This window comes from Podarcis erhardii (genome assembly GCF_964252035.2).
Source record: "Podarcis erhardii genome assembly, chromosome: 1".
NCBI classification, from domain to species: Eukaryota; Metazoa; Chordata; class Lepidosauria; order Squamata; family Lacertidae; genus Podarcis; species Podarcis erhardii.
This window is the reverse complement of record NC_138497.1, coordinates 47,161,630-47,188,337: the sequence shown is the minus strand read 5'-3', so window position 1 is coordinate 47,188,337 and position 26,708 is coordinate 47,161,630. Positions and strand designations below refer to the sequence as shown.

At 41.4% G+C, this 26,708-nt stretch overlaps 1 protein-coding gene across 7 annotated transcripts in view; it reads left to right on the top strand.

Moving 5' to 3' along the window:
• The window catches only part of SIPA1L1 (signal induced proliferation associated 1 like 1), a 157,056-nt gene continuing 130,348 nt past the window's right edge, over window positions 1-26,708 (top strand). For 5 of the 7 annotated variants that reach the window (XM_081881268.1, XM_081881272.1, XM_081881270.1 and 2 more), the window contains exon 1: window positions 1-125. The gene's annotated coding sequence lies outside the window, so the exon portion shown is untranslated. Of the gene's footprint in view, window positions 126-1,036; window positions 1,219-26,708 lie in introns of those variants that run through there. The other 2 variants (XM_081881269.1, XM_081881267.1) reach the window with 2 other exon arrangements.

The window sequence follows — 26,708 nt, the reverse complement described above, 5'->3', positions numbered from 1 at the left end:
CGGCTTCTCGCGAGAGTTGGACTGGTAAGCAGGCGGAGCGAGGCAAGCTTGCTGGGTGAGCTCATCCCGGGCGCTGGAGAGGGAGCGAGCAGCGGCTCACGCAGAAGCAGCAGCAACTTTGTTGGGTGAGTTCTGGGGAGGGAAGCAGGGAGGCAGGGAGCTGAGCGAGGCTGGGCTGGGCAGCGGGGGGACGGGGACGGCTTCAGACCCCCCCTCTTTCCCCCACCCCACCTTTCTCTGCTGCCCCCGCGTGCGGCTGAACCTGACGAAGACACGCGCGCGCACACACACACACACGAATATGCATGCACACATACATATTTCTAGTCTCCTCCGCATACTGACGGGGCAGCGGCGACACACAAACCAGGACCCCCCCCCCCGTCCTCCAACCCAAGTCCCCCCCCCCAAATGACTCTGGTAGTCGCAGCGGGAGGGAGCTGAAAACCTGAATGAAACGGGTGGAGGCAACACGCCCCCTCTTTCCCCGCTCTAATCCCACTTCTCCGAAAACCTCTGCTCCTAAAGCGCCTTTCCCTTTCCCTTCCCCCTTCCCTTTGACTCCCGAGACCTTGAGTTTTCTGTGCTATTGATTCCCACCCCCCCCCCACCTTGCCAAAGTCCTGCTGCTGCATGATGGTCGCCCCCTCTGTCCCCCAATTCATTAAACCGGGAGCCTCTCCTCCCCCCCCTCCTTCGATTCATTGGAGAGAGAAAGACTCTCTTTTCAGCGCCCCCTGCCCAAATATTTCCTATATCCCCGAGAAATGAGCTGCACGGAAAGTCTGCGAGCTTCGCCTGCAACTGACCAGCGAGATTCGGAGCTGACTTGCTCACCCTGCCCCCAGTTTAAACAAGGGAAAAAAAGAAGCAGCGGCATTCACTTGGCTTTCCCCCCCCCCCGCCCCGCCTTCTGGTACTCGTTGGATTCATCTCTTTTCCACCTCCCCCCCCCTCCAAAAAAAAGAGAGAGTGCGGGAGGGAGAAGAGGACTCGTATTTCTCCCCAAACCTCTTGACCAAGTTGATTATTTTTCCTCTGGGTAGAACCGACAGGCGGTTGCTGTGGAAAGGTTTTCTTCCTCTGTGTTCCCCCATCCTTTTTTGGGTGGTTGGGGGAATGGGTCAAAAGAGTCAGCAGTTTTAGTTGTCAGCTTTGCTGTAGTTATTTTCTTCTGAACCAGTTTGGACACTGTGATAATTATTAGCTAATTCAAAGGTAATGCTGTTGGGGATAATCTGAATGTTTATAGTGTGGGAAAGGGAGTGGAAGAATGAAATGTAGTTTCTTTCCGGGTAGTTCAGATAAGTGAATAGGGAATGCTTTAAAACTGGATCTTGTAGAACAGGTAGCTTTGAACAGGTTTGTTTCTAAAATAAAAATAGGCACACTTTCCCATTGTCTCCCGAGGCGGATGGTTGCCAACAAAATGGATTATAAGTGAAGTAAAACTACATTTTATTTTATGTTCTAAATGTTATATTTTTAGTAACAGTTTTGCCACATGGTATGGTTTTAAAATTAATGTATGCATATCTGTTGGATAATCATGGATTATGTTTATTGCTGAGGAGTGCACTTGTCTGCATTGGGGGGGGGGGATAGAACAGAAAATGCTTTTAGTAGGAAATTCTCCTTGTCTAACCTTGACTGCTGCTGTTCATTTTTTTCTGCTACAAATCCAGACTTTTTTTCCCTGAATTCATTTTGTCCAGGATGATTTAAAAATCTGACTACTGATTCTTGGGTTTTTGGTGATTCTGCTAAGTGTGGGTCCTTGCAGTGTTACAATTTTCCTTTAGAGGTGTCAGGTTTCATTAGATTCCCAGTTTGTCTGTCTGGATGAATGAAGATTGGTCCTTCCTCTTTAAATTTTGCCTTTCATGATGAAACTGACCTGGAACCTCCTCTTTTCCACTGCTGTGCACATTGCATGTGGTGCATGTTCACTTTTATGGATTTAAATTGTAAACAAGCTTCATAAAGGATTTTCTTTTGGTGTTTCTTGTTGGTTGTGCAATAGGTGTCTCCAATTTCATATAGAGTTGGGAGTATGGCAGTTTATTTTTGAGCAGTGCAGTTCAACATTACAGCTCCTTGTTCTGCCTTTGAGGCATAAGAGAAAGCGAAATCTTAAGTTTCTGACAATAGTATTTATTGCAAAAGGTTTTCATTGCATTTATATTTCACTACCTCAATTTTCTAAGTTGTCCTTCTGGCTAACTGTCCAGAGGTTAACCAGGTCCAACTTTACTATATTTTTAAAGTATTTTGAAGAAACGAGTACAGTGATGGTCAACCAGCAAGAGCCTTGTGCACACACTATTCTGTTTGAGGAGTCTTTCTTTTCCCTCTGCATAGTAAATGATCACCTGTTGGGGGAAGGAAGCAGTTGAAGAATATCCAGGAATCACTTTTCCTGATCATTTGTTTGTTGTGTACAAGGTCCATGAGCACTTATACATTTGTATGTGTGTTAAATATTGGTTGCCTACAACCAGCAGCCTTAAGTTTTCAGTTACTCATCAAATTGTGCTTGCCTGAACATGTCTGTTCTTATACCCAATTGTGTTTTGCTGTGTTTATAGTTTGCCTTCTTGTTTTAACCAGTTTTTGCATAATTCAGTATAATGTCATTTAGATAGTATTCAAATTTTTGTTAAAGCATCTTGTCTCTTATGCTGCCTTTGAGAGTAAACTCCTTCAAGTCAGCTTACAATAGAGGTTTCAATATGCAGTTGGGTTTACTTTGGGTCAGTTTACCTAAGCGGCTGAACAAAGTACTAAGTAGGTAATAGCTGTATCTTTTGTTTGAAATGTTGGTGATATTGGTGGTTCAATGAATTTTACTTCTGTGGTGGTGTTAGGTTTGAGCTTGGTATGTAGCATAGCTGTCAACTTTTCCCTTTTCTTGCGAGGAATCCTATTCGGAATAAGGGAATTTCCCTTAAAAAAAGAGAAACATTGACAGCTGTGGTATGTAGACATTTGTACTAGCAGTTGTAGATTTGAATTTGGATTAAGGACATATAGTATGAATTGAAATAGCACGTGGCACTTCTTCTGCTATCCCAGCCCTATACACAGCTCTGCATATGTGGAAAGAGATACTGTACTTTTTTGACAATTTCAAGCCTACCCTCCCAACTTGGATGCAGAGCCCTGGGGAAGAGCAGGGTTGCAGAATCTCTTACATAGGACCCAGAATGGATTGGTGAACCTGTGGCCCTCTAGATACTGTTGGGACTGCAACTCCCATCAACCCCAGACAGCATGGCAGATTGTCAGAGATTATGTAAATTTTAGTGTGAAAACATGTGGAGGGCTACAGGTTCCCATCCCTTCCCTAGATAGAATCTAGGGGAGTATGACTGGACCTCCCACGTAATGGTCAAATGTATTATAGTGAAATACTAGAACATTTATTTAAAATGTTTTGTTAAAACCAAGATTGTTACTTAAAAACAACAACCCCACTTTCAAACAGTTTATGAACCTACCGTATTTTTTGCTCTATAAGACTCACTTTTTCCCTCCTAAAAAGTAAGGGGAAATGTGTGTGCGTCTTATGGAGCGAATGCAGGCTGCACAGCTATCACAGAAGCCAGAACAGCAAGAGGGATTGCTGCTTTCACTGCGCAGTGATCCCTCTTGCTGTTCTGGCTTCTGAGATTCAGAATTTTTTTCCCCTTGTTTTCCTCCTCCAAAAACTAGGTGCGTCTTGTGGTCTGGTGCATCTTATAGAGCGAAAAATACGGTACTTTGTATCTGATGTATTCCACTAATATCTTAACTAGATTGTATCAAGTATAATTATTTTTATTTTGAAACATGTTGGATCTTATCTTTATTTATTCTCTTCTTACTATTCTGTATGTTCAACTAGGGATTCATTTTTTTGTACAGTACATGGAGAAGGACAAATTGAAAAGCTGGAAGACAGCCATTGTTTTAGACAACCTACAAACTCTGAAAGAGGGAGAGAGAGAGGACTGTGTCCCCCTTGAATTTCTTTTGTATCCATCCTCATTTATACAACCATAGTATGTCTCTTCAATGAGAGAAAGGGGCACAGATTTCTCCATAGCAGTAGTATAGGCTTTACACCAAGGAACTTGCTGCTTAATATTCACTGCTTACAGGACATTCAGGATACCCCACTGGGATGCAGAAAAAGCTCTAGTGTTGCTTTAAAAAACGTAAATCCTGCAGGTTGATCGCTTGTCTAACAACTATTTTCTTACCACCACCTCTAAACTATTTCTAGTGAAGGTTGGGATTACTTTTGGTATGTCAGCAAAGTACTTTTTGGGTGTTATTTAACTATTGCACCATGCCCCTGTTTATAGACGCATCTATCACTTAACTCCAGTATATACTTGGATGTACTGAATTTTTCGAATATATAACTGGTGATTCATACCTTGGGTTTCCCCCCTATTAACATCATTTCAGAAGTTTTATTTTTAATTCTTTAGAAATTTGGTATACAGTTTTGTAGTGTTTTGTAAATGTGTGTATGCTGGATTTCTTTTGATATTATGCTACTGTCAACTAGGGGGAAATGCCATGCTCCTTTGTATCTTAGGTAGGAGGAGATTCTATCACAGGGTTTGTTGGCTAATTTTCTATATCAATAGTTTAGTCTGTCATTTTTAAATCAGTTGAATTAATTCAATTTGAAAGGAACCTGAATGTGATGTTCCATGGCTCTTGGTAGATCTGGATATATTTTTTCTTTTACGAAGGGTAATTGTGTGTTAAATATCATCTTATAATCAGATGAAAATGTGCTGGATTGTTCTTAGTTTCATGTTTCCAGGGAGATATGACTCAGTGACTTTGCTTCCCAAGAATCTCTGTTAACGTAAGATTCCCCAGTTGATACATATTTATAAATTGTTGGCTTCATTTTGATTCTTATTTGAGATATAAAGCTGCTTTTTAAAAAGTAACTCCTTAGCTAATAGGACACCTGCAAGTGATAAAAAATAAACTTGGTGATGATTGTTCATACTGTTAATTAATTATTTCAATAGCTATTTATTAGTACTAATTATGGGATCTTTTAGGTTGCTCTTATGATTTTAGTTCTCTACAATTGCATCATGGAATTAACTTTCTTCACTATTGTTGGTACTCATTAGTGTGTGTTTTTTGTAAATAATTTTTTATTAATTTTCACAGATATTAAACAATAAAATAAAGATACAAAAATCAAACCACAATCTAACATTTGAACTTCTAATAAGGAATCCTACTATTTTACAAACTTTCTTTTGAGGTTCTTTAAACCTCAAGACTTCCTTCCACCCCCTTCTACTGATTCTTTACATCTTCTCTGCATTTTGTTTCCATTTTTATCCAATTGTTACTCCTTAACATTTTCTAGTTCCTTACTGCTTACAAGTACTCATTAGTTTTTGACAGCAAAGGTTTATGTAATGGTGAATCTTGTAAACATCTCATGTAACCCTGGAGCTTCCCAAATCACCTATTCAGGGTTACATCCCTGGAATTAGATGGTGGAAAAGAAAGATAGAGCTGTGTTTCATCCACATATTAATGCTACCTCTGCTCAAACCATCAGTTGATTTCTCTCTGTGGTTTTACATACCTGTTGAAAAGCATGAGAACAAAGAACTTTAGGGCTAGATGTCCAATTAACCCTAAATATCAATGGCCAAGGGATGGAACAAAAGTCTCCCAGCACCATATTCTGGGTTTTTAACCCCAGAAAGGGACCGTAGCCATTATCACACTGTGCCTCCAAGTCTCATCCTAGAGAGTCGCACCAGAAAGGTTATTATGGTCAACGGCATCAAAAGCTGTAAAAGGTCCAGAAGAATCAGTGGACTCACCCTCCCCCAGTCAAATTTTGTGGCATAAGTTATCTAATCCAAAATTCATTGGTTCAGGTTATAGCGGGGGGGGGGGGGGAGATTGAGCAAACAGATTCTAACAAACAAGCTAAAATAATAGAAAAAGCATACTAAAACACATGCAAAAGAACACATGAAATATAAAACATACATGCACACACGGCATGTATCTCAGGTTGCAAGGCTTTCCTGAATTGGAAAACTATTACTGCAAATTTAGCTGTATTCAACATGACAGGCAGTGGATGTGAAGGCATTTTGATTTCTGCACAAATGCTGGGGAAAATGTGTTTTGGTTTCCATTTCAAAACAAGTTTTTCTTTAAGTGAAGATTTGATTTAATCCCCATGCTACCTGGAAATATATGTATATGCGGTGATCTTGTTGAGAAATCTAATTCTACCCACCAAACTATAATAAAAGTGGGCCACAACCATTAAGAAGGCCAGGTGTTCGAAACAATTTTTAATACACTTCTCTATTAAAGAGAACTCCCCCTCTCACCAAGAACCTAACTCTACAAACCTGACTAGGCTACTTCTAAGGTTTGATGAGGCTAATTATCCTTCTTCTTCCACTCATCTTAAAAGTCCTTAATGATATTAAGAATAATGAAGAGAGCTGTAGATTGAAACATGTTTGGATCTGATATGTTTCTATTAATGCTTGATACCCAGTTCTTGGAAAATGTTCTCATCACTTAACTGTCATTACCGACAGTGTACCGCTTTAATTTCTGATTAATATAAATGATAGTTGTGTGACTGTAGCTGGATGGGAAAACCCATGCTTTACATGCAAAAGTTCCCAGGTTCAGTCTCTGGGATCTCCACTTAAGGCTGGGAATTATTCTTCTGATCTGAAACTCTAGAGAGCAGTTGCTCATCATTATGATAATACTACAGTGATACCTCGGGTTAAGAACTTAATTCGTTCCGGAGCTCCGTTCTTAACCTGAAACTGTTCTTAACCTGAGGTACCATTTTAGCTAATGGGGCCTCCTGCTGCTGCCACACCGCCACCGGGCGATTTCTGTTCTCATCCTGAAGCAAAGTTTTTAACCCGAGGTGCTATTTCTGGGTTAGTGGAGTCTGTAACCTGATTTTATCCCAGGAAATAAACTGACTGGCATTAGGCCCCCAAAACAGACTTTGAACGTGCCTGCTCTAAGTCTAAGTGTTTCATAATCTGCTGAAAAATGATATAAGGAATATAAAATTAAATAAAATAAAACATTTTATGTTTTCCATTTTCAAATGTAGGCAAAACTGATAAAAAGCTTAGAGAGGGATTTCCCCCCTGCAGCTTAACCACCCAAAATACTTATCTGTGCTGCTATTGCTCAGTAATTGTGAATTGATGGCATTGTTAAGGGGGCGTTGCTGAGAGAGTGCACATGGGAATGGTGCCAATATTTAAAGAATGTAGGGCCAGATTTTTTTGCTCCAAAGCTAGTTTGGACCAGGAGCATCAGTGCTGTTTTAAGCACCCATGCTTGGTGGGAGACCGATGGATGTGATCTGTCTCATTTTGAGTCTCCAAGGCAACTTTCTCAACCTAGGGCCCTCTAGATGATTTGCACTACAACTGCTGTTAGCCCCAATGAGCATGGCAAGGAATGACAGGAGGGCACCATGTTGGGGAAGGCTGCTCTAAGGTGTGAGCGCTTTCTCCTCCCAGTAGACAAGCCTTGTGCTTCTGAAGGCATGGAACTTGCTTGGTCCAAGGGTAGGTGGAAGGTTTGCACCAGTATTGTGTGATGTTTTCCAAGTGTACCTGGAGTAGCAAGATGATGATGACTGATTTACCAAATAATGAGCTGTCTGGGCAATAGCTGCCTGAGCTGCAAGCCACTATCAACAGATCTTCTTTTTAGTGATGCAGAACTCTATTTTTGTTTTCTTTTAAAGAGTAAGCCATCGATGCAGCAGTACTCTCACTTCTGCCATTACTACTGGGAAGTATTTAGTACTGGTGAAGTGGATTGTGTTGATGTAAGTGTGCATCCTAAGGGATTTATACCTTTCTTTAAAGGGATTCCTGGCACTTACAATTATAATTTTCATTCTAGGTTGCCTTGACTGTTGGAAAGATTGACTTTTTGGCTTACAGTGGTGCCTTGCACGACGAAATCCGTTCCGCGAGTCTCTTCGTCTAGCGGTTTTTTCGTCTTGCGAAGCAAGCCCATTGACGGCTTAGCGGATTAGCGCTATTAGCGGCTTTTAGCGGCTTATCGGCTTAGCGGATAAGCAGATAAGCGGCTTAGAAAAAAGGGGGGGGAGAAAAAAAAACCGCAGGAACTCACAAGACATTTTCGTCTTGCGAAGCAAGCCCATAGGAAATTCGTTTTGCGAAGCACCTCCAAAACGGAAAACCCTTTCGTCTAGCGGGTTTTCAGTCTTGCAAGGCATTCGTCTTGCGGGGCACCACTGTATCTGCACCTCTGTGGTGTTTTGTTGGAGAAAGAGCAGATTTTGTGATGCAGTGCACACTGTTTCAACAATATTTTACAGGTGGTAGCGCATAATAGCAGCTCTTGGCTGTGCTTTCGTACGTGGGTGTTTCATGCCTGTTCTTGCAGTTAAGGGCTATAATATTAAACACAAACAGGGCTTGTTTTTGTATGCATTCTGTGATGCAAGACATGCATTGGAATTGGTTTGTGCACCTGCATGGGTCTGTTGATGATAAAAGGTGTGTAACAGTTTTGCTGCTGAGGCTTTTTTTAAAAAAAATTTGCTCAGAAATTGACATTGATTAAAATAACAACTTAGATTTAATCTATCCCATTGCTTACAATCATTGTTAATAGTTGAAGATATTACTATATATTACTATATATTCCATCACGGTGTTCCGTTGCCCCAGAAGTGGTTTGGTCATGCTGGCCACATGACCTGGAATGCCGCCTGTGGACAAATGCTGGCTCCCTTGGCCTGAAAGTGAGATGAGCGCTGCAACCCCATCCAGGGGTCCTTTACTTTTATTACTATATAAAATGAGCTCTTATTGGACAAAGCAAAGTAAATTACATGGAATATCATAGAAAGGGTAAAAAAAAAAGTTGAATGCTTACTAATAGTATTTACACATTCCTTTCCACTGATGTCACACTCCATGTTTCGTTAGAAGCATTGAGGAAGGGGAATGATACATTTGTGTCTCTGTATCAGCCTGTCTCAACCTGTGGGTCCCCAGATGTTGTTGAACTACAACTCCCATCACCCCTAGCTAGCAAGGCCAGAGCTCAGGGATGATGGGAGTTGTAGTCCAACAACATCTGGGGACCCACAGGTTGAGAACCGCTGCTCTATATGAAGGGAGTACAGCTCTAATGAGGCTCATTGCAATTCTTATATGTGTGAGCTCTTCCCCCAGCAGTCAGATACTAGCATTGTGGTATCCCAGTACAACAGGGGACAAGGAATCTGTGGTCCTCCAGATGTCATACCCCAGCTCCCATCAGCCCCAGCCAGCATGTCCAATGGCCAGGGATGATGGGAATTGTGGTTCAGCAGCTGAAAGACCACAGGTTCCATACCCCTACAATGGAGCATTTCTTCCCTTCTACTTTCCAGTATTATGCCATAGTAGTCTGTTCAACAGACATACCCAACTGACCCTTGGAAATGAGGCCCTTGTTTTATCTATTTGTCACTGTGTTAACTGTGCAGAATTCCTTGCCAAAGGGCATCAGTGTAGTCTGTGACATGAATTGAATAGATTCTGTTCCCTTGATGATGCTACAACATAATGCATTGCTTTGCTACCAGAGCTGTAGTAATAAGCTAGGATATGATTTATACGACTGCTGGGTGACTAAAACTTGCTGATACATGTAAGTTATTCAACACCAGTACAAACTTTTTCAAGTTATAAAGGTATAATTCACAGTGTTCATAAGAACCTGTTCCCCAGAACCTGAGCTCAGTGTAAAACACACGTCTCACACGAAATAAATACAGGTTAAAAAGCCCATAGAATGCTACATGAAAACTCAGTTTGCATATTACCTTAAACCATAGTTAAAATAAACGATGGTTTAATGTGAAACAGCTGCTGACATCCTGGGCACTTGACTCCTTATCTGCACCTGCTTCTGTTGCAGCTGTGCTGTCTGTTCTTTCCAAACAAACCATGAGCAAAAGACAACGGTTCATCTTGACTTGTTTCTTGTGAGTTTATCTGGGAGAAATAAACACGACAAGTCAAGCTATTGCTCTTTCCCTGGGAGTGTGGGAAGTTTAGGGCAGTGTTCCCCAACCTTGGGCCTCCAGCTATTTTTGGACTACAATTCCCATCATCCTTGACCACTGGTCTTGCTAGCGAGGGATGATGGGAGTTGTAGTCCAAAAACAGCTGGAGGCCCAAGGTTGGGGAACACTGGTTTAGGGGGAAAGTGAAGTGCCTTGGCTTTCAGCAGTGTGCATCAGCATGTTGCTCATTCACATTAAACTGTAGCTTATTTTAATTGTGGTTTAATGTCCCATGCAAATTGCCAGTTTGTATATTCCCCCACTCCTTGGTAACTTGGCAGAAATTACACAATCACTGCATTCTTTCATCCATGTATTTTAAACTCAATGAAACCTACTTCTGAGTAGATATTAATTTTTTTTAATTTCATAAAATTTATATACCACTTGATTGTAGAAAAAACCTCAAAGCAGTTTACAATATGAATATGACTGTGCTGTAAAATATAAAGCCACAGATTGGATGAAATTTAGCTATTTTTTGTGAAGAGTTTTATCTCCTTGTGTAAAGGCACATAACCTTCATAATGCACTATTCAGAAAAAAGTTACCACATGCATGTATACTGGCATACCTTAATGTCTGGTACAGAGGAGCTCCTGTACTATATTGGAGACACAAAAGTCGTGGGACTAATTTCCTGGGGATTAAGTTGAATTGAGTTGTCAAGTGTTGGGCTTTTCATTCATTCTGGAGAGTCAGCCTGTACAACACTTTTACTTCATTAATAAATTGGAATGAAAACACTTAAAAAATTAGTCCAGTATTGATGATGTCGTTTTATGAATTATTTCCAGCAATACAAATTATTTCCAGCATGTATTGTGAATGCTACTACCAATCTGTATCCGCATCTTTGTGTTCAATGAGGGTTGTATTAAATACTGTGAGATGAGTAGTTGCATCCAGTTAGCTTGCAAATCTCCTCCTGATTACTTGCCTTTGATAAATGGTGAGATTAGAGCCAGCTGGGGGCCTATTGTACATAAATACTTCCTCAATTTGTTGCAGTTTAAATGCCATTAGCATAACATTAGTAAAAACTCATTCAGAAAGGATTTTGTGAGAACTGTTCTGTTCTAGATATTGACCATTGGTGTCTTACGGAAGTCATGTCTTACTGTTATCATTATCTCCCTATATTCTTACCCAGTTTGATACTGCAAGTGCTGTTGCTTTACTTGCTTATGTAGCCAGAACAACAGTAGCCACACAGAAGGAGGTATCATTAGGCTTGGAGTATCTTGAGATTTGCAAAAGTACAAAAACACTTTTGGCATATTTTCCTCCCCATCACTTTTTAACATTTTTTTAAAAAAGTCCTTGGAGTGTGCAGCATGTTCAGTGGGCAGAGAATATTGATTAACGTGTGTGTGTGTTAAACCTAGACCTGGAAGGGTGAGATTTGACATTAGTACCAGCATTTTGTAGATTCTTGGAGAGAGGGTGAAGGCAGTGGTGACTATGCAGGGCTTTGCATTGGATGAAGGACTTAAGTATTAGCAAAAATCTGTTTTAAGCTGGACTGGGCATTCAAATTCTCTTTCCCTCTGGACTTGTACTAATCTCACTGTGGAACTGTGGAAATGAGTGTAGACTGGAATTCCTCCCTGGACATGGTTTATTTTTCCATTTTCTGTTTGTTCATTATTATATATGCAGAAAATAAGTAATATATTGTTTAGAAAAAGAAAATGAGAAGGTGTGGGACTGGAGGTCCCTAAAGAGGAGCATCTCATGTTGCAACAATTTGTTCCAGGTATCACTTGTTCCTTTGTATTACTAAAGGGCAAGTTGCAGGAAGGCACCAGCAATGTACCTGCAGAACTCCAAGTGAATGTTGGCATTGATTCCCACAGCACCACTTAAAAAGAAGTGAATAATTAAACGTGTCGTAATAATAAATAGTCCACCTTTCATTTTGCCTAGCAGTGGTGTAATGCAGATGTGTGCTCTACCCTATTGCAGCATTGTACTGTATGCACACTGCCAGGCCTGTCTTAGGCTGTATTTGCAAGCAGAGTCTTGTGCTGAACTTCATGTCCAAGGCAGCAGGGCACCTGCCTTGCCAAGACTCATTAAGAACCTCACTGAGGGGGCAGATTTATGACTTCAAGGGCAGCATTTTCCCTCTGCTAATTTCAGGCATATATTTTTAGAAGTCATTTGTGTGTTTGGATTCTGCTTTTGTGTTTAAGTAGCACATGGGTAGGCAAACTAAGGCCCTGATCCGGCCCAATCGCCTTCTAAATCGGGCCTGCGGACAGTCCAGGAATCAGTGTGTTTTTACATGAGTAGAATGTGTCCTTTTATTTAAAATGCATGTCTGGGTTATTTGTGGGGCATAGGAATTCGTTAATTTCCCCCCCTTCAAAATATAGTCCTGCCCCACACAAAATCTCAGGGACAGTGGACCGGCCCCCTGCTGAAAAAGTTTGCTGACCCCTGAAGTAGCATCTTAAAGATTGTCGCAACAGATGTAACTTCCAAGTCATTAGCTTCTCTAATCCCCAGACTTCAGTCTAACAGAATCTTCTCAGGTTTGGACTTCTGTCAGGTTAGCACAGGGCTGCATATGAATAGTGGAGCTTATGTACAACTAGTTTATTATCTGTGTTGCTGATAAAGTGTGCACAGATCCATACTGTTTTCCTGATTTAAACTTCTTTGGAGTAACAGAAGTGTTGCAAAGGTCAAATGAGCCAAATGCCTAGTGTATTTGAGGTGCCAGAACAGAGAAAACAGTATGCTCATATTTATTATCTTACCTTGTTACACAAGGTTATTGTTATCCTTGAATCTTGCCTTCCTGCAATGTACCTTCAGACTCTGACAGTTAAGTCCAGTCGCGTATGACTCTGGGGTTGTGGTGCTCATCTCGCTTTACTGGCCGAGGGAGCCGATGTTTGTCTGCAGACAGTTTTTACAGGTCATGTGGCCAGCATGACTAAGCCGCTTCTGGCAAAACCAGAGCAGCGCACAGAAACACCGTTTACCTTCCTCCCAGAGCGGTACCTATTTATCTACTTGTACTGGTGTGCTTTTGAACTGCTAGGTTGGCAGGAGCTGGGACTGAACAACAGGAGCTCACCCTGTCATGGGGATTCAAACTGCCAACCTTCTGATTGGCAAACCCAGAGACTCAGTGGTTTAGACCATAGTGCTACCCCCGTCCTAGCAATGTATCCTACTTGCCTGTAAAATAACGTTCCCATTAGTGACACATAAAGAAAAGTAGGAAAACTATTTGTTTCACAAGTAGTTAAAACAGTGAAAGGTGGGCGGCTCCACAACCATGCCACATTGCAATTGGTTCCCTGTTTCTCTGGTTTCTTGCAGAAACTGGAGTCCTTTCCAAGAATTATTTGAGAGAGTTCAGAATGACAAGGCTCAGTGAAGTACAGTGGAACCTCGCTTGTTGAATGCTTCAGAAGCCGAACAATTCAAAACCCGAACACCGACAACCCGGAAGTGAATGCTTCCGTTTTCAAACACGCCTCGGAAGTCGAAAGGCTTCCAAGATGCGTTTCTCCATTTTCAAAAAGGAATTTGCAATTGTGCCTCAGTTGTTGAATGTTTCGGAAGTCGAACCGTCTTCTGGAATGGATTACGTTCAACAACTGAGGATCCACTGTACCCCTTCAGCCCTGGTTTCTCCAGCCCTTCCCCCCAAACCTACCATTACTAATGGTGTCAGGAAGGGTAGGGTAGAGGATTTCAGCAGTGCCAGAGATACTGTATTTTTAAAGGCCTGGATGCTAGAGGGAATTTCCATTGTTGCTGGGGGAGCCTGGGAAATAGAGTTCTCAATATCCTCTTGGTTGCTGGAGTGGGAGGCATTGGTGACACAGCCTCTCATATTCCCTGGTAGTAATGGATTCTCTTGATGGCCACCTGGGTCTCAAACATTACCTCTACTTGTAAAGATAGTATTTCTACAGTATTCCCTGCCATTGGCCCCTCCTTTTTTTTGCAGTGACACTTTTTGAGAAAGGGGAGAGACAGGTGGCAGGAAGGACTTGTTGATGCTGTGGTGAGCCTGTTATGAGCCATTTTTGAAATTGGGCAGGATTTGGGCCCTGCCCATGAAGGATAGTTTTCTGATCTGGGGTAATTCATTTCTGATCTTCTTCCCAGTTCTTAAATTTATCACCCTTACTGCTTAACATGTGTGCTCTTCAGGCACTACTGGTTTAAATACTGTCAGAACTGTACCATGTGCTGCAGAAGCAATCCTGGTGTTATTGTGTTGTGTATTTTATTGGTGATTCTTCTGGACTGAAAGGAAATACAAAAATAATATATCATATACTGCACTTATACTGTCTTTTTTATTTATATAAACCAGGGTTTGCAATTTGATTCTGGCAGGCACATGCAGGCCTTACTTCGTCTCCTTGTAGACCTTTGTATAGCTACTTCTTTAGTTATAGAATAAGAGTAGCAGGTAGTCCCTTGCATGGTTGGAAAATAAACAAAACAGGAAGCAATGAAGAGGTTTGATGCATTTGTGTTTGGAAGTTCTTATGGTGCGTCTCATGGAGGATGTCCAAAAGAAGGTTTGATCATCTATAGATGTGTTATATTTTGTGCATCAATATTTATATTGCTGTAATTGCACATAAAGCTTTTATTTGTTTGACGCTTTCTGCTATTGATTTTGTTAGAACAGTTGGAGCAGTGCAAATTAGTTTACTACTGTAAACACTCCAGTTGTGTTCAGAGCACATTCATTATTCATATCCTACTCAAACATTCCTCTTATTTACTGTGATAGGCTGCCAACTTTCAAAAGTTAGAGACATGTACATTTGTGACTTGGTCCTCTGGCTTCTCACATATATTCTATTGTCTTTGAATCCAAGTTATCAGACTGTTTCTTTTCAGACTAACACTTTAAAAATATTTTCCATGCAGCTCTAAAAAAGTTACTGGTGAAGAAATGTGGCCTTTGGGCTGAAAATGTTTCCCCACTCTGGGTTAGAGATTATGGCTTGCATTTGTTGAAGACCTGGATTCAAGAGTTCCTAAATGTTGGCTGGTCTTTGTAATCAGCCAAAATTTATACTTGCCAGGACTTTGTCCCAGAATGGTGAGATCGAGGCACTTGTATGTGATCAGTATGATGTCAAAGTATATCCCTTCCAAGCCATAGGCAGAATGTTTGGGACCTTCTGTGCCACCCTATGCTTGAAAGCACACTGAGGAACAATATTATAATCTCCTGCTAAGCTTGGAGTTGAGGAAGGAGTCTCTGCTCTAAAGGTACAGAAACCCTTCTAGGGAAGATCTTGAACGGGGTCAACTTAGTGTCTTAGAGCCTGCACCCACCAGTACTCTCATCTGTTAACCAGACAGATTAAACTTTTTGATCCAAGGGGGCTTGACTGTTAACTAACCCCACACTAATCTCACAAGCAAATGGGCCAATAACAGGCCTTATAAAACCTTCCCCTCCAAATCAGCTCCACAGTATGAGCAAGTATTTGCTTCAGTAGCAATGCAAACTCCTTGTCTCATTGCTCTCATTGCCTATTTAACCTAGTACCAGTGATGTGGGTTTTCCAGGAATATTTGAATTGGAAAATCATCTGGAAATTTGCATAGGATAACTTGCATCAGAAAACTTTCTGATGCCCTAGAGCAGGGATTCTCAAACTTTTTTACCACTAGGGCCAACTTGAGATGGTTGAAAATCACCGTACTGAGGACCACCAGTCACAACGTGGTGGTGCAGGGGTAGAACCAATCACAGAATGGAAACAGATGGAGTCAGAATTTGGCATAATCAGCTGGAAATTGCTGACATCCATGTCTACTGATATCTAAATTATTTGCCTCAAAATTTTCATTGTGGAAGGAGTTCTATAGTTTCCCAGAATCTCAGTACAGTGGTACCTTGGGTTACATATACTTCAGGTTACATACACTTCAGGTTACAGACTCCGCTAACCCAGAAATAGTACCTCGGGTTAAGAACTTTGCTTCAGGATGAGAACAGAAATTGTCCTCTGGCAGCGCAGCAGCAGCAGGAGGAGGCCCCATTAGCTAAAGTGGTGCTTCAGGTTAAGAACAGTTTCAGGTTAAGAATGGACCTCTGGAACGAATTAAGTACGTAACCAGAGGTACCACTGTACAGTTCTTATCCTGAGGCGTGCTTTTGCTAATGAGGCCTCTTGCTGTGTGCACGATTTCCATTCGCATCCTGGGGCAAAGTTCGCAAGCAGGAGCAGCTACTTCCGGGTTAGCGGAGCTCGCAACCTGAAGCATTCGTAACCAGAAGCGTTCGTAACCAGAGGTACCACTGTACAGACATGTGGCTCAACCTCCCAAATTTGCTGATCCAAAGGCTCTAAGCAGAGAAGGGTTTTTTTATGTTTTCCCTTCACATCCTGACATGCCTCTGAACGTATTTTACTCAGCCCCTGTAATTTCTTCTCCCATTCTCCTTATACCTTATTATCTCCAGTTGTTTTCATCTCACCTCCCTTATCCTTTTACGTTCAGTTCTCTCTCCTATAACAGCTTTCCTTTCTTCCTTTTATGTTCCCTGTTTATTAATGTATTGTAGTTGTTGTTCCCAGTTAGTTATTATTCATGGGCGTAGCCAGGATTATGTTGGGGGGCAGGCTTCATGATAGTGGGGGGCAGATAAATCAAATTTAGTGGGTATTTTTATTGATTTACTTGATCTGGGGTGTATGCGGCAGCTTGGTATTGTTATACCAAGGCTTCTTGAACAAACTTACTGTACAGCAATTAATACTGTACAGCAATTAATATCAGTGGCTTCTTCTGAATTATTTAGGCTCTTTTGAGGCCCCTTATTGAATGAGTGCCTTGTTCTCACTCTGGTCTGTTAGCAGCATGATAACAGCAACCAAATTCACTGCAAACCTTAGTTCTTGGTGCTTTATAAAGCATATGCTGAAGCTAGCAGGTCCCAATATAGTAGCAGAAATTTAGATCAGGAATGTTACTGTTGACTCATGGTATCAGATTTAAGGACAGCCAGGGCTTTTAGGAAAATTCTGCCGTGAGCAGAGAGATTTGATGAGAGATTTAGAAGCTTATGGTTCATCATTCATATAGTTACAGTACTGCAATTTGAAAATTGATTTGAGTTTTGTATGAACCCAGTCTTGGAAATAAGCACACAAGTTAGTTGTTGTTGTTGTTGTTTAGTCATTTATTCGTGTCCGACTCTTCGTGACCCCATGGACCAGAGCACGCCAGGCACTCCTGTCTTCGATTGCTTCTTGCAGTTTGGTCAAACTCATGCTGGTAGCTTCGAGAACACTGTCCAGCCATCTCGTCCTCTGTCGTCCCCTTCTCCTTGTGCCCTCCATCTTTCCCAACATCAGGGTCTTTTCCAGGGAGTCTTCTCTTCTCATGAGGTGGCCAAAGTATTGGAGCTGCAGCTTCACGATCTGTCCTTCCAGTGAGCACTCAGGGCTGATTTCCTTAAGAATGGATAGGTTTGATCTTCTTGCAGTCCATGGGACTCTCAAGAGTCTCCTCCAGCACCATAATTCAAAAGCACCAATTCTTCGGCGATCAGCCTTCTTTATTGTCCACTTCTCACTTCCATACATCACTACTGGGAAAACCATAGGTTTAACTATACACATCTTTGTTGGCAAGGCAATGTCTCTGCTTTTTAAGATGCTATCTAGGTTTGTCATTACTTTTCTCCCAAGAAGCAGGCATATTTTAATTTCGTGGCTGCTGTCACCATCTGCAGTGATCATGGAGCCCAAGAAAGTAAAATTTCTCACTGCCTTCCTTTCATCCTCTTCCATTTGCCAGGAGGTGAAGGGCCCAGTTACTAGCCTGCACATTTTTTTACTAGCCTTTAAGAGAGGCTGGTAGTCTGCATTCCTGGTCACCTGTGACTTCTAGGCAAGTTGTTAAAAACAAACTTCCGGGTTAGCGCCTCCGGCAATGGCGGAGCTCCTCCGATTGGGAGGAACTTGCTCCATGGAAAGCAGGGTCTGAACCGCCATGGCGAAGGCGGAGACCCTTGGAAATCACAGGTGGAAGAGCCTGTGAACTTGGGATTCGGCTGGCACCTTTTGCGCCCCCCCTACTCGCGGGGAGACCCGGTATCGGGAATCCGGAGCGACGTGGGTTGAGTGGCGCGGTGCTTTGAATCGACCGCTTCTTTCACGGAGTGAAGCCGCATTGCTGCTGTCGGAGAGTGCTGACTTTTTCCTGTGGACAATTGGATTTTAAACAACAACCCGTGAGTAGAACGGAAAATTGGATTTCTAAATACCTTAATTTGGCATCGAACGGGGAAGGCTCAAAACAGGAAGTCCGCCTCCCCTTTTTGTAAATAGACTGAAGCAAAGTATTCGTAAGCTAAGGTTTTGGAAAGCTTCATGTAAAGGATCAAACTTCCATTGATTGAAACTATTAAACCCCCCTTGGAAGCAGGGGAAGAGGGGGAAAATTTTGACCAAGCGTGCCTGCAGGAGAGAGTGGAAAACTAAATTACCACATCTCTGAACCTGGGAACGGGCTGCAAAAAGAAAAAAAAGGAAAAAGTCCATTGACGGTGAACAGTACATATTTGACAGCTAGCTACAAGAGAAAGATACTGTTTCCATTGTCCGCTTCTGCGTTTTAAAAGAAGAAAAAGTAGATGCTATGGCTACTAAACTTGACATCTTGGGATCAAAAGTGGGTATCAACACAGAAGTTGTCAAGGAATCTATCATGACTGAACAAATCGTTGAAAAAGAGAAGGAGAAAGTTGCTGTGGTCGAACCTAAAGTAATACAAGGGGGAGCCTTAACCTTACAGATGCAAATTGAGGATTACAAATTGAGGCCCTTTATGATTGCAACTAGAAAAAGCCAGATCTTGAAGATTGGAGCCTGGCCTGGACTGGAAAAGGAAAGTTGGAGAGATTCCCCAATGCAGGGATCAATTGACTTTTGGGATATGGATTTGGGTCAGGAGGAGATTGGAGCTTTTGGGGCCTTTGGATTTGGAGGAATTTTGAAACAAGATTTGGAATGCTTTATGGATCCTAGCTTTAACTATGGAAATCTGGCTGTCCTGTTAAGAAGGAATAAAGGCATTGTTGGGATGGAGCTCCCCCGAGATCTGCTTTTTAGCACTAAAGATTATGAACAAGATCGGCAGAAGGGACGTGAAGAAGAGTTAAGAGCCTCGGATATAAGATCTCCAGGTTGATGGACTGTTTGGAGTTGACAGAAGGGACGGCAGAGGCCGAGACCAGGGAGAGGAGACGGTGGAAGAAGATTGGAAATTTAAAGTTTATATTTGGAAATTTTGTAAAAATTTAATGAGGGAGAGAAAAATCGTGGAATGAAATTTTTATGACCCTAGTGGAAATGTTTTAAGAGTTTAAGTTCAAATAGATATATTAATTTTAAGGAGAAATAAGATTTAAAAAAGAAGAAGCAAAAACAGATTGTTAATTGGCGAAAGAAGAGAATGTAAAATTATAGTACATTAAGATAGATTATAAGGACAAAATAAAGAGGGAAAGGATTTGCTGAAATATTTAACTGAATTAGAATACAAAAAAGGGAGGCGGGAGGAGGTCAAGGAAACAAGCAAATGAAAGATATGTGAAGGTTTGATGTGTTTCTTGCTTTTGTTTTTCCTTTTTTCTTAATCTTTTTTTTCCTTTTTCTTTATTGGTATGGTATTTTTTTTAATGTGATACATTGTTTTGTTTTTTGTTTAATTTGGTGTTTTTCTGTTTTATCTGTAACCTTTAAAACCTCAATAAATATTATTTTTTTAAAAAAAGTTGTTAAAAACAAGACAGTTATGAACCAGCATGTTTGTTTTTGCTCCAGATTTCATAAAACAGCTACTTGTTTCTGTTATGGCAGGAGTGCTGCCATTACTTGATCAGTGACTTGGCTAAGTATTGTGTTATGACTGGCTTAGCTGCCCTGGATTTATCTGCCTCAAAGGCAGAAGAAATAAGTACTAAGGCAAAATAAATAAAGGACTTCTATTTTTGTATGTTGATTTGTGCGCAGTGGATCATTCAGAAAATCAGCTAATAAATTTACTAAACTCTTAGCAAGTATGTGATTTCATATTGATGACCATCTACTTAGTCGATTCCAGAACTAGAAATGGAATCTTCTTCTTTTAAATAAATGATTATTGTTCTGTCTGACAATAGAGAATGATGTTCAGACAAACACTGCATGGACATTTTCCTATATGCTGTTAGAGATATGACTATAGATAACTTGTCTTATGGTTTGAGAAAAAACATGCTCATGTTTCAGTATTTGAAAATATGAATGATGGGTTGAGTTGCTGGGTTTTTAAAGAAACTTTTTTTAGCATCATAAGCCTCTCTAAATGAGAAGAGACACCAATGCTTTACTAAAGTTTGACTCATTAATTTGGTCTGTGAAACAATTCCGTTAACTGTATAATCCCATAACTGAACTATCCCATCGCCCTTTAATCTCCCGCACGATAGCCACCATTTAATTATACACTGCTGCAAATGCTTGCTTTGCAGTTTGCCCTGTGCATTTTGAGATCTTTAAGGTAAAGTGATATTTCTAGCAAAATCACAAGTATTATCTGTTTTGTTTTCTGTAGGGTACTTAACTTGGTTTATTTGTGGTTTCATGTCCACTAGCAAAGGCTTATAGTTGTGTTTTGAATAACCAGTACAGGCCTAGCCAATGGGATGCCTTCCAGATGTTGTGAAATAAAAATCTCATAAGCCCCGCTAGCATGGCTAAAGATCAGGGATGATAGCTGTTGTAATTAAACAATGTCAGGGGGTACCATGTAGACTACTTTGGATGTAGGCATTGAAAAATGTATTGCACCATAAACCTCCAGCCAGGGTAGATTTGATTGAATCAAATTGATTTAAATCACTAATCAGTAAGACTTGATTTAAATCATTTTTTTACATACTTCTGCCTCGCCAGAGTGGTGAATGCTCTGCTTATCTCCTGCTTGGACTACTGCAATGCGCTCTACGTGGGGCTACCTTTGAAGGTGACCCAGAAACTGCAATTAATCCAGAACGCGGCAGCTAGACTGGTGATTGGGAATCGCCACCGAGACCATATAACACCGTTCCTGAAAGACCTACATTGGCTCTCAGTACATTTCTGAGCACAGTTCAAAGTGTTGGTGCTGACCTTTAAAGCCCTAAATGGTCTCAGCCCAGTATACCTGAAGAAGCTTCTTCACCTCCATCATTCAGCCTGGACATTGAGGTTCACTTTTGAGGGTCTTCTGGCGGTTTCCTCCCTGTGAGAAGTAAAGTTACAGGGAACCCAGCAGAGGGCCTTTTCAGTAGTGGCGCCCTCCCTGTGGAACGCCTTCCCATCAGATGTCAGGGAGATAACGAATTGCACAACTTTTAGAAAACATCTGAAGGCAGCCCTGTTCAGGGAAACCCAGCAAGATGGAAGGGGTAATAATAATAATAATAATTTATTTTACAGAACCTTTCCACCCTTGTTTGTGGAACCAAGAGATCTGGAAATGTCCTTTCTTAAAATATAAGCTGAAATTGTCAGGGTTCTGAAAGAATGGACAGACTTTTAGAATCATAGCCATGGAAGAACTTCTGTTTGTAAATTCCTGTTATAAAAACTGCCACTCTGGTGCTTTCTTGAGTATTGCTTTTAGAATAATTCTTTTGGGTAGGACATAAAACTGAACTTGTTCTAGAAATCCTGTGCATGGTTTCTGTGGGAGGAGAGAGGAAATGAGAAATCCAAAACATGAAAGGGCTAGGCTAGGCTAGAGGCAGCTTATTTTCAGAGCTGTGCAAATAAGGAAAAAAATCTGTGCTAAGAGAAGCTGGGTATTGTGATGGGTATAAAATTGAGCACACTCACTTAAATAAAATAAAATAAAAAGTTATGTACTAAGATAGCACAAGTCAAAATATCATTCCACACCTGATGTAAATTATAAATGTATGTCTTACCTTAAAAGACAAATCACCAAGGTCAGTGAAAGAGACTTTGCTTAGCTAGAAGTCCAAACTTGAAGCTGCTCTGTTTAAAGAATATATATGCATGGTCTGCGTGACAACTGGAAAATACAACAAAAACTATTACGTATTACATATAACTTGCCATTGGGTCTTGCCAACCTAAATCCGTCTCCCATAATGTTTTCCGGCCAGTGATGGTTCCTGTTGAAATTTCTATTAGTTTGTTGTATATATTTGGCAGTAGACCCATAACATCTAGAATAGAATCCTAGATCAGAAGTTCAAACCTTGTTAATGGGCTGGCAGATTGTAATTTGGATTTTTAAAGAAAATAAAACCACTAATGTTCTTGCAACCACCCCCAGGTAATTTTACAAGTCTAGCCTTAATTGTACTTAAGTAACATAAAAGTCAATCCAAAAGCCCTTCAGTCTATATAACCCTTTTTTGTCCAAGCCTTCTACAAATTTCCAGAAATCTGTATTACTATTTTTTTAAAGCTAGCATTGTATTCAATAGGTGTTAGAGGGGAAGAGATAGGAATCAATTTTCTCTGCCATTCTTTCCAGACCACGTAATAAGTTGATTAGAAATATGCATCCTAGGTGGAGTAAATGTCTGAAACAGGTCCTGCTTGCAGGTTTCCCACATATTGTGGCCGCTGTGAGAACCAGATGCTGGACTGGATGGAGCATCAACCTGCTCCAGTAGACTCTTCTTATGTTCTTAAATGGCAAGTCTCATAGCAGAAATCTTACTCGGCTATCATTCTGGTTTCTGAGCTTTCAGCAGCCATTGGCTGCACACTTTCTGTAACATCTTCCCAAACGTAAGGGCAAATGTGAATTACTTTAAATGTTGTTGATGCAAGTCATTAAGACGAGAGCCCTTTAAAAATCACTGGTGTTGACTTTTCCATTTTGTAATTCATATATTCTACGAACAAGATTTAGTTGCAGCAAATGAACACAAATTGGTTTGCAGCTAAATTATCCCACCTTGAAGCATAATCCAAGATCTCTGATCATGTATTTTGCACTACTCAATTATATCTGCCTGTAGAGATGAGGTGGGGATTATGAAAATTAATTTACTGGCTTTCTTGTATGTGTGCAAAGTCTGTAAGTAATATCATTTGGAGCGAAGGGCCACAGTCCAGCATTCTGTGTCCAGAAACTAGGCTGATAATTATGGGGGGGGGAGTGCTTTTCCACATAGGAACTGTAAATATTACTTTCTCTGGATTTCGACAGCTAGGAATCTTGGTGTAAAACAAACTAGTCACTTTCAGAAAAGCCCGCCTCAAACTGTAGGTTATAAAGCTGATTTACATACAATTCTACTTTGTACTTAATGATAAGTTGGGATTCAGGATAACAAAGTAATTTTGGCTGCTCTCTTCCTGCTGGCCTAATAGGAAGAAAATAGGAGGTGGGTGGGAATCTGTGAGTGCAGCACTTTGCTTTGGTTTGTTTAAGTTCTCCAATTACCACTAAATCAGCATATTTAACATGTTTATATTACATGCAGATTTCATTTAAAGGACAACTTTTTATCTAATAATATAACTGAAACTGAATCTTATTTAAATAATATAATCTTACATTTTAAAAATTGTTCATTCTTTGAAAGGACTGGAAATATTTTATTCCTAAATGGACACTCTTAGGAAGCTGAATTTGGCAATTACATGACTTCAAAACTCCTGTGTTTTCCATTTTTGAATGCATGAATTTGATGCAAAAATGCCGTCATTTTTTTAGCTTTTGTAGCAAGTCTGTTCATTTGACCTCTGGGGATCACAACAAAATTAACAGTAAGTTAGTTAACTTAGTTGGAGAAACTGCAATATACCGTAAATTTCGCTCCATAACACGCAGATTTTTCCTCCTAGAAAGTAAGGGGAAATGTCTGTGCGTGTTATGGAGCGAATGCCTACAGATGGCGGGGGAATCTGCTGCAGTTGTGAGCAGTCCGTGGCTTGCTTTGAAACAGCAAAGCAGGTGTAAGCGGCTCCTGTCAGCGAGCCGAGCCGGGAGGAGGGAGAGAAGCAGAGCGGGCTTGGCTGCTTTAAAAAAACCCGTCCTCTATGTTCCTCTCTCCTCCCCACTGATCTGCTAAGTAGCAGCGAAGCTTTTCAGCCAGCCTAGCCGGGAGGAGGGAGAGAAGCAGAGCGGGGTTGGCTGCTTTTAAAAAAAACCGTACTCTCTGTCCCTGCCTGCAGTTTTTTGCTGTCCGATTTTGGATTAGCCACTGTAGGGGCTGTGTGTGTGTGTGCTTGAGCTATAGTTCTCCTCCTCCTGCTTCCCCTTCGCTCTCCCTGCGCCCCTGCACTCTCCCTCCGACTTTAGAATTGACACTCTGTGTCTGTGTGTGTGTGAGAGAGGGCTCCTTCTCCTCCTCCTGCTTCCCTTCACTCTCCCTGCGCTGTCCCTCCGACTTTAGAATTGACACTCTGTGTCTGTGTGTGTGAGAGAGGGCTCCTTCTCCTCCTCCTGCTTCCCGTCACTCTCCCTGCGCTGTCCCTCCGACTTTAGAATTGACACTCTGTGTGTCTCTGTGTGTGTGAGGGCTCCTTCTCCTTCTCTTGCTTCCCGTTCACTCCCCCAGCGCCCTGCGACTTTAGGGCCAGTTCCCTCTCTGCGTGTGTGTGTGTTTTGACCTCACTGCGCTTGGGGGAGAGTGTTGGTCGCAATTTTTCTTGATTTGTCTCAGAGTGGTTACTATCATGGTTTCCTTGCCGGGGAGGAGGGAGAGACGCAGAGCCTGCTTGTTCTAAAGGAGCAAAGCTGGAGAGGAGCCTCTCCTGCATTATCAGCAGCATCCTTCTCCACACCCCCCACGCGAGCTCCTTGTCCCTTGAGTTCTTTTCCTTCCCTCCCCACTTAAAACGTGGTTACAAAGCACGGATCCACATGGATCCTCAGGATTTTTGCACTAGGTCACCCCAAATTCACCATCAGATCACATAGCATATCCATGGCTACAGCCTGCACCAAAACACACACGCACCCACTGTTTCATGGGGTCGCAATGGCGCAAAAACGTGGTTACAAAGCATGGATCCACATGGATCCTCAGGATTTTTGCATTGGGCTACCCCAAACTCACCGTCAGATCACATGTCTGTGACCACAGCATGAACCACAAAAATCATATATCCACTGTTTCATTTAGAATATTTTTTTCTTGTTTTCCTCCTCTAAAAACTATGTGCGTGTTATGGTCAGGTGCGTGTTATAGAGCGAAAAATACGGTAAATGCTGTGTAGTCGCGCCAGTAGAACAAATATATAAGTTGATCATGGAGTGCCTTGAGGACCTGTATAATGTAATTTATACTGTGCTGGAATTGAATGTGGGAGACCTTGACAGGTTTAAATCTCTGCTTGGGGCAGTTACTTACTATGTTCCTAGAGCTTCATCTACATTTTTTCAGTAATCTTTACGGCAACTCTGAAAAAAAGGAAGCTGAAGCTGAAAGAGTGGTTTGCTTTGGCACATCCAGTGAATGTATAGCATAGCTGAGAAGAGATTTGAACTCAAAACTATTTGGCTAAGGGTAGCTCTTAACTACTATACTTCATCTGCTCATGGTGGTAGTTATACTGTTACAGTGAAGCACTTGGTGCAGTGAAAGGATAAATGGGGTGAAATGCTACATGATGTATTCTGAAGATCAGTGTGGTTTTGTGTTTCTAAAATTCCAACCCAGCCACTGAAACTACTCAGCACAGATGACTGGCTATCTGCAAAGTTTTATTAGATGAAAAATACTCAAAAACATGTTGTTGTTTTTTTAATGTTTAGGCACATTGACTCTTAATTGTAGATTATGCTTCTTAAGAGTTGTATGTCTAAAGCACTGAATTCATTTTTGTTTAAAGATGTACAGATCCTGGCCCCTGGATTCAATTAAAAAATCTAGTAGATCACATTAGGGCTTACCAAAGCTACTGCCAAATGACACTAACCTGAAATCCCCAGAACTTGTTTCTGGCCTAAATTTGCTCAGCAGATTCTCTTCCCCAACTACTCCTGTGCCAGCCTTCTGTTTATGGGATGTGTACACAGATACACTCATGCTCAGTTCTTTTGTGTGCCTCAGCTGTTGTGCATGAAGATCTTTGTGTAGGAATAGTAAATACACAATCAGCAGGTGTTCTCCTTCATCTCTCCACCACCCGTCACATGGGATCCACCTCCAAGGAGACTTACAGAACAAATCTGGCTAGGACTGGCATCTTTGACAGGGGAATACTTTGTACTGTATGTTCACTTGTAGGACGCTAGTGAAGAACCAATAGGCTCTGCAGATGTGGAAGGGGTCTAAGGAAGTAGCAGTGCATGTTCAGTGACCGTGCACAAAGGTGACGGTCAGGAACTGAGTGAATCCTCCTTCCAGCAGCTGTTAGCTTAGTGTCCAGATGTGTTGTCGCTTACCTCATTTCCATCCTTTTCATCTTGTCCCACACTTACTGGAACCAGCTCTTTTACTGAGGGCTGGAGTCAGGAAAAAAGGGAAATGCTCAAGGCAGAATGGTTTCTAGCTGTTGCCTATCTTCTGACAGCATGTTCTTGCATATGGTCTTGC